At 35.3% G+C, this 12,599-nt stretch overlaps 1 protein-coding gene across 1 annotated transcript in view; it reads left to right on the top strand.

The window, feature by feature from the left end:
- The window catches only part of LOC150098002 (organic solute transporter subunit alpha), a 190,179-nt gene that overhangs the window by 123,702 nt on the left and 53,878 nt on the right, over positions 1-12,599 (top strand). The gene's annotated exons all lie outside the window — the stretch shown is intronic.

Genomic DNA, 12,599 nt, shown 5'->3' on the forward strand with positions numbered 1-12,599 from the left:
TTAGAAAAATATATAATAAAATATTAAATTTAGTTTAATCCTTTATCCAAGTGTAAGCAAACAAAGTTTCCACCTAAAGTATCTTCAGGACTGAGGCAACTCGTAGTAAAGATGGACCAAGCTCTCATCACTCCTTGTCTCAGTATCTCCCATAATGCAGAGCAAACAAAGTAGTGGTACACCTTTTGGCAACTCGTATAAGTAAATATGACCTCTCCATTGCTTCTGCCTTAGTATCACCACTTCTATGTCTGGCTCCCACTGGCGAGACCTCAATAAAGGTTGAAACCAGTCTGGGTAGTGGCCCTTCCCTTAATGCATAGCATTATACATGTCTGCAAGGAGATGTGCTTTGCATTATGGGAGATACTGAGAAGAGTAATGAGTGCTTGGTCCACCTTTACTATGAGTTGCCTCATTCCTGAAGATACTTCAAGCGTAAACTTTGTTTGTTTACACTTGGATAAAGGATTAAACTAAATTTGTTATAGTCTAACCAAGTGGAAAATAAACTTTCAACATCTTTCTCTAAATCCAGAGTAATTTAATAATAAGATGGTACACCTTTTAGCACTCGTATAAGTAAATATGACATCTCCATTGCTTCTGCCTTAGTATCATCACTTCTGGGTCTGGCTCCGGCTCCCACTGAAGAGACCTCAATAAAGATCGAAACTGGTCTGGGTAGTGGCCCCTCCCTTAATGCATAGCATTATAGATGTCTGAGTTGCCTCACTCCCGAAGATACTTCAGGCACAAACTTTGTTTGCTTACACTTGGATAAAGGATGAAATTAAATTTATTATAGTCTAACCAAGTGGAAAATAAACTTCCAACATATATAATAAAATATTGGTAATAGTAGCCTAAAAATTTGCAACTTGATAATAAAAATTAGTAAGTTATATTAATGAATATACTGTTTAATTAGTAATTATAATTATGCTGAATGAAGGACGTGTGCTCTTTTTTGCGGGTGGGATGTGGAGAAGTTAGTACAGCAATCCCTCGATTAATGCGCCTAATGCATTCTTTAAAACATTAATCGAAAACGCACTAATCGAATATAGTAACCTATGGGAAAATGTATAATTCGTTCCTCAGATTTCTTTTTTGACCCTTAAGTTTTTTTATAAAAGAATTAGGGTATGTCTCAGGGCCTAGTTAAAGGAAAACCATGAAGCTGAAAGACAATAAAACATATTCAGAATATAAATTTATTATTTTACTTCTTAACAAAGAATTGAGCTAATGTAGTTTGGCATGCATTCTGTTTCTTTTTTTTTTTTTTTTTTTTCATACAACTGATGGTATGGCCCTATTGCCCCTTCTACTACTTCTGCAAATTTTACTGCTTCTCTCTTCATCAGCCTCTAAGCATTGCTGCTTGAAAACTTAGATTGTACGAAAAATATTTTCAAATTGTTTCTGTGAAATCTCTTTGGTCTTGTCAGTGATTAAATTTTCTTCATATTCTTCAGGATCTTCCTGCTGTGCATCTAAATTTAGCAGGTCGGAATCACTCAACTTCTCAGAATGAGATTTAATTAACTTAGATTCATTTGAAAAGCCTCTAAAATCATTTGCACAATGTGGAAGAATGTGCTTCCAAACAGCTTGCATATTGCTAGCAGTAATTTCATTCGACTTTATGACTTTATAACCAGGCTGAGATTTCTCTTATTTGGCTAGAAAAGTCTTGGAAGGCATTTGCTTCCAAAAAAAAAGGCCGGTTTCATCGACATTAAATATTTGTTGATCACAATAGTCCCCTTCTTACACAATTTTCTTCAAAAGATATCTCCTTATCTCAACTTGCAGCTTTGCCTGCGATTAGAATATTATGTAGGCTATTTCTCTTTTTGAAATGCTCAAATCACCCAGCACTAATGTAGAATTCTTCTTCTTTTCCATCATTGATAGCCCTTCTTTCCAGGTTACAAAGAGACAATGCTTTCAATTTAATAAGGCCAGTGTTTAGCAGGATCCATTTTTGGTTACAATCTTCGATCCACGTGAAACGAAGTCTATCTAATTCAATCATTATAATACTTTGATTTCAAGTGCCTGCATGATGAACTTGAAGTAGCCTTACTTTTCTCTTTGTATTCAGCAGTTGATTCACCCATTTTTGTGTTCCTGTCCTATCTTTTCTTTGGACTCGCCTTGTTCATTTTTCTTTATTGTTTCAAGATTTTCCTCCAATCAGATTACCTTTTGAATCATTTCACACTTCTGTTTTTTGCTTACTAATTCTTTTACTCATGATTAAAGGTTAGGAAAATAATTTAAAATAAAAAAGGTAAGGAAAACAATTGCATGAGATATGATCAGCAAAATGCTACGTAATGCAGACGACATAAATTTTGGCATTAAATTTGAACATAGTGTACATGGAAATAGTGTAGTATGCAATTAAAAAATAACTTTTTAAAATGTTTCAAATCGGTAACTAATTTATTTCATTCTGGTGAGTGATTTTTTAAAATAGTCAGCCATAAAAAAATGTATACATCAAAAATTTTTAAAATCTGTAACATTTATTTTTATGATGTATATAGGCGCACTAATCGAATTTGGGTATCGAAAAAACTACGCACTTAATCGGGGGCACATTAATCGAGGGATTGCTGTATGTGTTATTACTAAGATTTACCTAGACTGATTTGAATTTCAATGCATGTCTGACACATTAATTCTACGGTTATAAAATTGCTTTAGCTTTAAGCAGCAGTTGTAGACAGGTAATTTGTCTTGAAACTTTCAGATTGCTTTTCCATTAAGATGTTGTAGATGGTAAAATTACATATAACGAAAGACAAAGTAGCTTTAATGGACCCTATGACCTATTAATCAAGAGTGAAGCGTGTTAGACAGTACTTTTTTGGAAAATTAGCAAACAGATTTAGTACTGAAACAACTGATATTTAGTCAGTATGAAACAACAAACAAAGAATATCCAACAGTTGGTTCACTTATAACCTACTATTGGCTAAACACTTATTGTAATTAAGCACTGTGTATTCTGAATTATTTGTTCCCACACTGATACACAGTTAGTTTCTGTATAAAATGTTTGCTAATTTTCAGTAAAGTACTGTGTTCAATATATACGTTTTACTCTGAAAAATGCAATTCATTCCAGAGAGTAAATTTACCCCAACCACTCCTCAATTTTGTCACACATGAGCTGCATAGTAGAAGATGTTTATCATCCTAATGAAAATCAACATTGGCTTGTTATTATAGTTGATAATGACATTAAAGAATGCTTTTCTGGCAGCTTCAGCAACCTAATTCTAGTAGTTCAAAATGAGCATATCCAAAATACAGCAACATATTTTGTGACCTGGCAATTCACTGTCCACTTGTTTGTTGCTATGGTAGAACAGAATTTTTGCCACCAACCTCACTGTTAACAGTGTTTAACATTTTGATGAAATACCTGCTTCTAATCTCCTTGATCACTGTTTATATTTCCTAATTCTGTATATTGGCTACTGGTAATCAGCCATTTAAACTCTGAGGTCCAATAGAATCACAAAAGTTTGATGAGAGAACTTACTTTCCAAGCATCATGAGATATTTTTATTGCAAATAGTCATGAATGGCAGAATATCTCAAATTGCAAGTTTGAGCAAGTTCTTGAATAGCTCTGCCAGGATTTTTTTCAGTTATATCTAAAACTAATCATAATTAAGCTGATAGATAACCCCAAACATGATTAATCAACTAACTTGTTATCTGTGAAGCAAATTCTGGAATACAACACTGATTTTTCCTGACTATACCATTTTTTAAATTCCATGATCTTAATAAGAGAAATCATGCATTTTCGTTATTTCTTTTCCATACACCATTATTTATCTAATGCTTTCTTCTTATGTTAAATATGTTCTTTTTTGTGCATCCAGGAATAAGACTGGTATAAATTACTTTAAATTTCTACTTAGACCAATTACTAATGTCAACCCATAGTAATACAGTGATTTATGTGTTACCTGAATAGCTTGTGGAAACAGTCTTCATATTATTATTATTATTATCCCAAGTTCCCTATGTAGTAAAAGACTCATTGTGCTAGGTCCCTTTGTCATACATGCAACTCGTCATACCTTGCCTTAAATATATTCAAATTCTCTGCAGGAATGTATTCCAATCATTCACAACTCTCCATGCAAAAAAAAAACCTGCTTCTCACCACCTTGCTTGCTTACACCTTTCTTATACAGCTTCCAGAAATAACTTCTTGTTCTCTCCCCATCTCATGAAAAACCTCAACATTAATCCTATAACAGTTACTTACCAACTTGTACATCTCTATCATATAACCCCCTCTTCCTCCTATCCACTAGACTATAATTTGCATCTTCTCAACCTTTCTTCATACTCAACATTCCAGAGACCAGAAACTACATTAGTCAATTGCCTGTGGACCATTTCCAATATCTCTTCATTCATCCTTTTAAAAAGCAGGTGACTAAATATGGCATAATACAGTGGAACAGAATTTCCTTACTTCTAGAAGTTAAGGAAATGAGAAGTTAGTGTCCTCCACATCATTGCCAGAATTTGGTATGTTGTCCTCACAATTTTGGCATTGTGTCCTCTAAATTTTAGATCCTTATCTAACATCACTCCAAGATCTCTTCTCCCCCCCACCTCCAATAATATATGTTCATCAAGTATGAATTTTACATCACATCTTTGTTTTCCAAATTTTAAAACCTTACATTTCCAAGTATTGAACTGGCTTCCCCACTCCCATGCCTGTTCACTCCGTCTATTCAGATCTTCTTGTAATGCCACAACACCTGCTCTGCTCGTCATAGTTCTTCCCGACTTTGCATCATCTGCAAACAACTGAATATCCCTGTTCAAATCTAACACAATATCATTAACATATTGGTTAAACAGCACTGGCCCTAAAACAGATCCCAGAGGCATACCACCAAAGACTTCCCTCTTTTGGGATATTGGTCCACCATACACAACTTGCTGATATTTATCAGATAGCTAGTCTCCACTCCTATGCACTAATCTAATATCCAACCCCATCTGCTCTATTTTGACTATCAACTTATCATGTGGTAATATATCAAAAGCCTTTGCAAAATCTAAGCACACTACTACAAATCCTGGCAAAAAGTATCTGATCAGTGTTATCACTACAATGCCTGCAATATACACCATATATTTCTTGGAAAGTTTAACAAGCGAATGTTTTATATGCAAGAAATGAAACAGCTCACTTCAAAGTAGAAAAGGTGAACCAAGCTCTCATCACTCCTTGTCTTAGTATCTCGCATAATGCAAAGCATATCTCCTTGCAGACATGCATAATGCTATGCATTAAAGGAAGGGCCACTATCTAGACCAGTTACGACCTTTATTGAGGTCTCGTCATTGGGAGCCAGACCCAGAGGTGGTGATACCAAGGTGGAAGCAATGAAGAAGTCATCTTTACCTATATGAGTTGCCAAAAGGTGTCTCACCTCATTATTAAATTACTCTGGATTTAGAGAAAGATTGGAAGTTTTTTTTCCCACTTGGTTAGACTATAATAAATTATTTTAATCCTTTATCCAAGTGTAAACAAACAAAGTTTGCACCTGAAGTATCTTCAGGACTGAGGCAACTCGTGGTAAAGGTGGACCAAGCTCTCATCACTCCTTGTCTTAGTATCTCCCATAATGCAAAGCACATCTCCTTGCAGACATGTATAATGCTATGCATTAAGGGAAGGGTCACTACCTAGAGCTTGGTCCACCTTTACCACGAGTTGCCTCAGTCCTGAAGATACTTCAGGCGCAAACTTTGTTTGCTTACACTTGGATAAAGGATTAAACTAAATTTATTATAGGCTAACCAAGTAGAAAAAAAAACTTCCAGCAGTACCTTTTTATGGAGAAGAGTTGATGAAAAGTTCTTCGATAAGTGCATCAGTAACAAGGCCAAATTTTTCTCCCTCATTTACCATTTGGGATTGCATGACATCACAAGATGTTGGCAAACTATGTATCGTGTTACATACAGTCAACTCCAAAGTCTACAAAGAAATTTTAGAGCATTTTTTGGTTCCTAGTATCGAAGAATGGTTCCAGGATTCCAATGATTCATTTTTCAAGATGACAATGCATCTTGTCACTGGAGCAGACCAGTGACATTAATCTCTTCATCCATCCATTTAACACCTGTCTTATTTAACCTTCTGACCTTTGGAATATATTTAGACATTGCTTCGACCAGATAGCTCTTGAATATCACCCAAGCAGCATTGATCTCTTTTCCACCCAACTCCTTATTCCATGCTACACCTGGTGACTGTTTCCTGAGCTTCTCATAATCACCAGTCTAGTAGTTCCACATATACCCTTTCCTCACAGAAGTCCTTACATTGTGGCAACCACTCATGTAATCACTTCATGGTCACTCTCACACCAAATGGAGGGAGATTTGACATCTCATTTATAATGACATCCTTTGATGAGGTGATCAAATCCAAGAACCCAAATCCTCCTGTGCTCTCTGTTACATACTGTCTGAGATGTTCATCCCACCAAAACTCAGGGAATTCATTTTCTTTACTTCTGGTTGCTAATTCATCATCTCAATCTATATTGGCATAACTAACATCACACATAATGATCACCAGTTTCTTATTTGCTTGGCTAATTTGCTTTACATTTCATGGTCACTCCCCTCCATGTTACCAGGCCTATAGCAACATCTGGCTATGTATTTGCTGTTTTTGTTTTCTTAGTTTCATTTGTTTTGTAAGTGTGAACTGACATGTTTAGGACACCAATATAGACAAGTTTTTAGTGTATAATCTTTTGCCCATATTTACAATGGGGAAATGTGTTGATGAGCTACTGAATGTCCCTATTTTATGCCAGAGCTTTTGCATATTGTACGATTATAGTTGAAGGAGGTTGGAACTTGTCTATAAATAGTAAAGCAAAATGAGTTATATTAGTCTTTCTTTGCTTCAGTCTGGAAAAATAATAATTTCCAAAGTGATTACTTTTCCTGATTTCTGTGCATATTATGTGGCTTTATTTAAAAATAGTATCAAAATTCAAATTGTCTGCATCTCATGAGTGAGATGCAGACAATTTGATTCATAGTGAGAGATTTCATATAGTGAGATTAGATTATCACCAATGATAATCTAATCTCACTATGAAGAGTAAATCGTTTGTGATTCTCACATAAATGGCACACTTAAAGCATAGCTATTATTATTATAATTATTATACAGGCACCTCCATGGAGTCCGAAGACTCATCGCTGGAGACCCAGTATGTCCACACAATCTATCATATCTCTCCTTGAACCATTAACGGAAAAAGCACTCACAGCTGACTCTGGCAACTCATTCCACTCCTTCACAACTCTCCAAGCAAAAAATTTAGTCCTCACACCCATACTAACCACACCTTTATTCAACTTCCAGGGATGATCCCTTGTTCTGGTCCCTCTAACCAAGTGCCGAAACATTTTCCCTGCATCTATCCTGTAAAATCCTTTAAGCAACTTAAATGTTTCTATCATATCTCCTCTTTTTCTCCTATCAACCAACTTCTGTAATCCACACACCTTCAATCTATCCTCATACATTTCACAGGCCACTCACCATCTTGGTCACTTGCATTTGAATCCTCTGCACCGCTTCTTCATCTCCAAGAAAAACAGGGGACCACACTTGAGCACAGTATTCCAGATGTGAGCGTATCAAGGCCTTATTAAGAGGAATAACAATTTCTTTATCTCTACTTGTTAATGTGTTCTTCAATAGCCAAATAATCTTATGGGCTTCCTTAGCAATATGTCCTCTAAACTTTAACTTTCTGTCTACCACCACCACCACCCCTAAATCTCTAGCTTCATCTATTTCCTGGAGTACAGTGCCATCAACTTTGCTTGGCTTGTAATTTATTTATCCTAAAATGCATAAGTTTACATTTATCGACATTCAACTGACACCCATTATCTTTTGTCCATACTGACAGCCTAATTAAATTGCCATGCAAACTCTCCACATTGCTTTGATTAACTATTACTTTACCTAATTTTACATCATCAGCAAACAACCAAATATTTCCTTTTAGGTTATTTAAACAACAGTGAACCCAGCACTAAACCTTATGACACACCATTAGTCACTTGTTTATACCTCAATTCTACCCCCCCCCCCCTCCATATAGCACTTTTTGATATCTGTCCAGCAGTCACCCTCTTATCCACTTAACCAGTGTCATATCCATCCCCCCCATTTGTTCTAATTTGCATAACATAGTTCCATGTGGTATTCTATCAAATGTTTTGCAAAATCATCAAGTAGCCTCAAAATCATCGACTCAGCTGTTATTCTATTATAAAAAGTTAGTAAATTACTAAGGCATGACAACTCTTCATAAAGTCATGTTAACCCTCATACAGTATCATATTTTTATCTACCCATTCTTGAATTCACTTTTTTACCAATTTTCTAGCACTTCTACCACCACACCTGAGATACTGATTGGTCTGTATTTTCTACTGCAGTCTTAGAACCTTCCCTATGCAAAGGAATTATTTTGCTCTCTTTCCACTCCCTTGAACTCTACCAGAGCTGAGACTTAAAGAGCCTAGTGGGTCAAAGGCATTTCCATTTCCCTTGCACATTCTTGCAAGACCTGAGCTGATATCCCATCTAATCCCACAGCTGTATTTACTTTGAGATTCTACAATATCCTAAGAATCTCCAGTTCATTCACCTCTGTTACCATATTAGTGTCTGTCACATAGGTTAAAGCAATAACCTTGCTAGGATATATACCCTTGTAAATTGGTCACTCAGTAACTCAACATTTTATCTGCTTCTGTCTCCTTGTGACCATCATAACTCATTAAAGTTAATCTTTCATAGTCATTCTTTCCCTTACTTGCCACATAATAAAAGAACTATTTGGGATTTCCTTTGGCCTGCTTGACCGGATTTTTTTCACAATCTAATTTTGCCTTCTTTGCCTTGCTGGTCGCCTTTCTTGCCTGAACTTTGTACTGTTCATGAGTTTGCTGGTCACCTTTCTTTTTATATGCCCTCCACAGCATTTTCTTCTTCTTATGCTTAATGATATTACTCATCCAACTCTTACCTAATTAACCCTCCTTACCTTAGGTATACAATTTAATACTGTTTCATTTAATAAATTATATTAAATAATAATTTTATTAAATAATAATTTAATAAAAAAAATTAAAGAAACAATTGTGCTTTGCTTGGAGTTGGAGGAGATTACAACCATTGCATTTGGAAATATCGTTTTTCTCACTTCATGATTAGGTGCAAATATTGGGTCATTGTAAACCACACTTATATATATATATTTTTTTTTTTTTCCCCACTATATGTTTACTAATTAGTTACACAACAAAGCCCATCAAACTGTGCTTTAAACTTATTCAAAGTATCTGCGTTGATCATAATATGAGGCAATGCATTTCACCCTCCAACCACTCTCCATGTAAAGAACTGCTCCTCATGCCCTTATTCACATTGCTCAAATTAGTTTTGTAGCATTGGCAGAAATTAATTAACATTTATAGATTAAATGATAAACTAATTGATAGAACAACGAAAGACTAGTGTCCTAAATAAGTAGGGTGCCTTCTATGGACACTTGTTGGTGGCCTAGGGTGTAAACTGGGATCTCGAAGTATTAGTGTTTTCAATATTTTGGGAAGTTTTATGCAGACATTTTCCTAGTTCTATTTCACTCCATTAAATTTTTATCTTGGGTTTTTCCCAGCACTTAAGCCTTAACATGCAGGGGCTGATACAGTATTTATGTTAAAATTATTATTCCTTAATTTATAATAAGCAGTTTCACTCCCCTCCCTGCACAAAAAAATTATATTTTATATAGTTTTCTTGGAAACAAAGGATTTGATTTTTTTTAAATTTCCTTGGGGTGGGGGGGGAGAATTACCCAACTATTCAACCTGCAGATATTTCAGGTAATTTATTTTCAAAGCTGTTCACTGTTATATCATCTTCCTTTTACCCTCTTTTATCTTGTGGTGTCGAAGGTTAATTAATCATCGGACCTCAAACCATTCACAGGATAAGGTGGTCAGCCCTATGCCCCGGTGTATCCTATGTCCATAGTGTTAAGTTCTCAAGGCCGGTTTGCCTGCTTTTGTGGGATGAAAAACCTCAGGATAAACTGGGTGAAAAACCCTACTGTCCATGTCCAAGACTGTCTAACTTGGCTATGGCTGAGGAAGATCCTTCAGCTCCTCACATCTCAGATGGGAATCGAACCTAGGACACTCCTTCCCCAGGCATATGGTTGCAAAGCACACAGCCACTAGGCTAACTACGCAGACTGTTCATTGTTATGTTAAAATAATTATTTCTTAATTTATAATAATCAGTTTCACTTTTTTTCTCCCCCCCCCCCCCCCAAACAGTATATTTTAGACAGTTTTCTTGGAAACAAAGGATTTGATTTTTTTTAAAAAATTTCCCTGGTGGAGGGGATTACCCAATTATTCAATCTGCAGATATTTCAGATAATTTATTTTCAAAACTGTTCACTGGACAATTGTTCCAAACATAAATCACTTATACCATCATTTTATGTTGTGGTTTAAGCCAATAAGAATACAATTTGGTTGGCTAAATCACAAATTACCAGCCGATCCTCTTTCGTTCAGTATCCAGGTAACAGCGTGCACCACAAGAAGGTGAGGATTGTGCATTAGGTCAGAAGCCCTGGTTGGCTCTCCACATTCCTTTAAAGGTGCTATGTGGCATCTCCTCTCATTTATACAACTTTTATCCTTAAGCACCTTGAGATTGTTAGCATCAGGAATGTGTTAGCAGAGCTAATCTCATGTGGTATGGTCACTTAAACAGAATTGGAGAGGAAAGATTAGCAAAACAAATGTTCTCTGCTAGGTTGGCAGGAAAAAAGACCTAGAGGAAGACTAAGATGTAGGTGGATTGATGCAGTAAAAAGTACCTTAGAAGACAGAAATATAAGATCTGATAATGTTAGTTTTGACAGATAACAGATTGATTTGGAGGAAAATTTTTGATAAGAAGTTAGTAATGATGTAAATTTTTCATGTAGTACTATCATAATATTATGATGATGATGTGAATCACCTGGGAAACATTCTAGCAGTAAATGTATTTTTCAAATGTGCAGTGATTTCTTCTTTTTACTACAAGAAAGTACCTAATGAAGATAATCAAAAAAAATTCACATTCTATTCTTCATCAAGGTTTATAATGAAATATTATTTATAACATTATTGGTTGTTTTTTGAAAAGAAAGTACACGTGATTATTTTCGTGCTATTTTTGCATCAAAAAATTACTGATTGAAAATCAGAAATGACTCCTGACTTGAAGAGTGAACTGCTTTATCTGGAATTTCCTCTATTGGAAAATTCCAAGGACATATTTTAGTGGTTAGATATTCATGTTGGAAGATGTGCTGCAGAAAATATTGTGGAAATTATTTTCATACTAATTTCCAAAGCTTGTGTTAAAAATTAGTTTAAAATATTCTAAAAAAAAAATGCTGTCAAGCAATATTTATTGAAATAAATATGGTTTGAACATATATGGAAATATGTATGTTATGTTGTTATGCTTAAAGATTTCATCATCATCATCAAATTTCTGCCATGTACTCTCAAGGGATGTATAGGATATGATAGTACTACATGAAAAAATTTACATCATTACTAACTCCCTATCTACAATTTTCCTCCAAATCAGTCTGTTACCTGTCAAGACTCCAACATTATCAGATCTTATATTTCTATCGTCTAAGGCACTTTGTACCATATCAATCCACCTATATCTTGGTCTTCCTCTGGGTCGTTTTCCTGCCATCCTGGCAGAGAACACTTGTTTTGCTAATCTTTCCTTGCCCATTCTGTTCATTCTGTTTAAGTGACCATACCATCTGAGATGAACTCTGCTAACACATTCCTGGATGCTGACAACGTCAAGTTCTTTCCTAATATCCTCATTTTTAATATGATATTGCCATTGATGCCATCTGTTCACGCCTCTAATCTTTCTCAGGACTCTCATATCTGCAGTATCCAGTCTTTGGTCAAGTGTTTTACTTCTGACCCAGCTCTCAGATCCATAAGTTACAACTGGTTTGAACACTGTCTTGTATACAGCTAATTTAGTGTTCCGACTAATTTCTCTCTTATTCCATATGAATTTATTCAGTCGACTTCCTACCATACTATCTTTGTTGATTCTGTTGCCTCTTTCCATATTTAATTTATCATCTTCACTAAAAATCGTGCTTAAGTAGCTGAAATGTTTTACTCATTCCACAGGTTCTCCATTCACAAAGTAGTTGACATTTTCAACGATTCTGCCTATTTTCATTGTCTTTGTCTTTTTATTGCTGACCTTCATACAATATCTGTTACAACAGTTATTCAATTTAGTCAGGGAATCTTGCAGACTTGTAGCAGATTTATTTAGAAGTATAACATCGTCTGCATAAAGCAGAGAGCTGGCATTAACATATCCAATTTTGATATCATGTTTAATACCACTTTCCTTCATA

This window comes from Typopeltis vanoorti, chromosome 16, assembly GCF_054136105.1.
Source record: "Typopeltis vanoorti isolate ZY-2024b chromosome 16, IOZ_Tvanoo_1.0, whole genome shotgun sequence".
Lineage (NCBI taxonomy): Eukaryota > Metazoa > Arthropoda > Arachnida > Uropygi > Thelyphonidae > Typopeltis > Typopeltis vanoorti.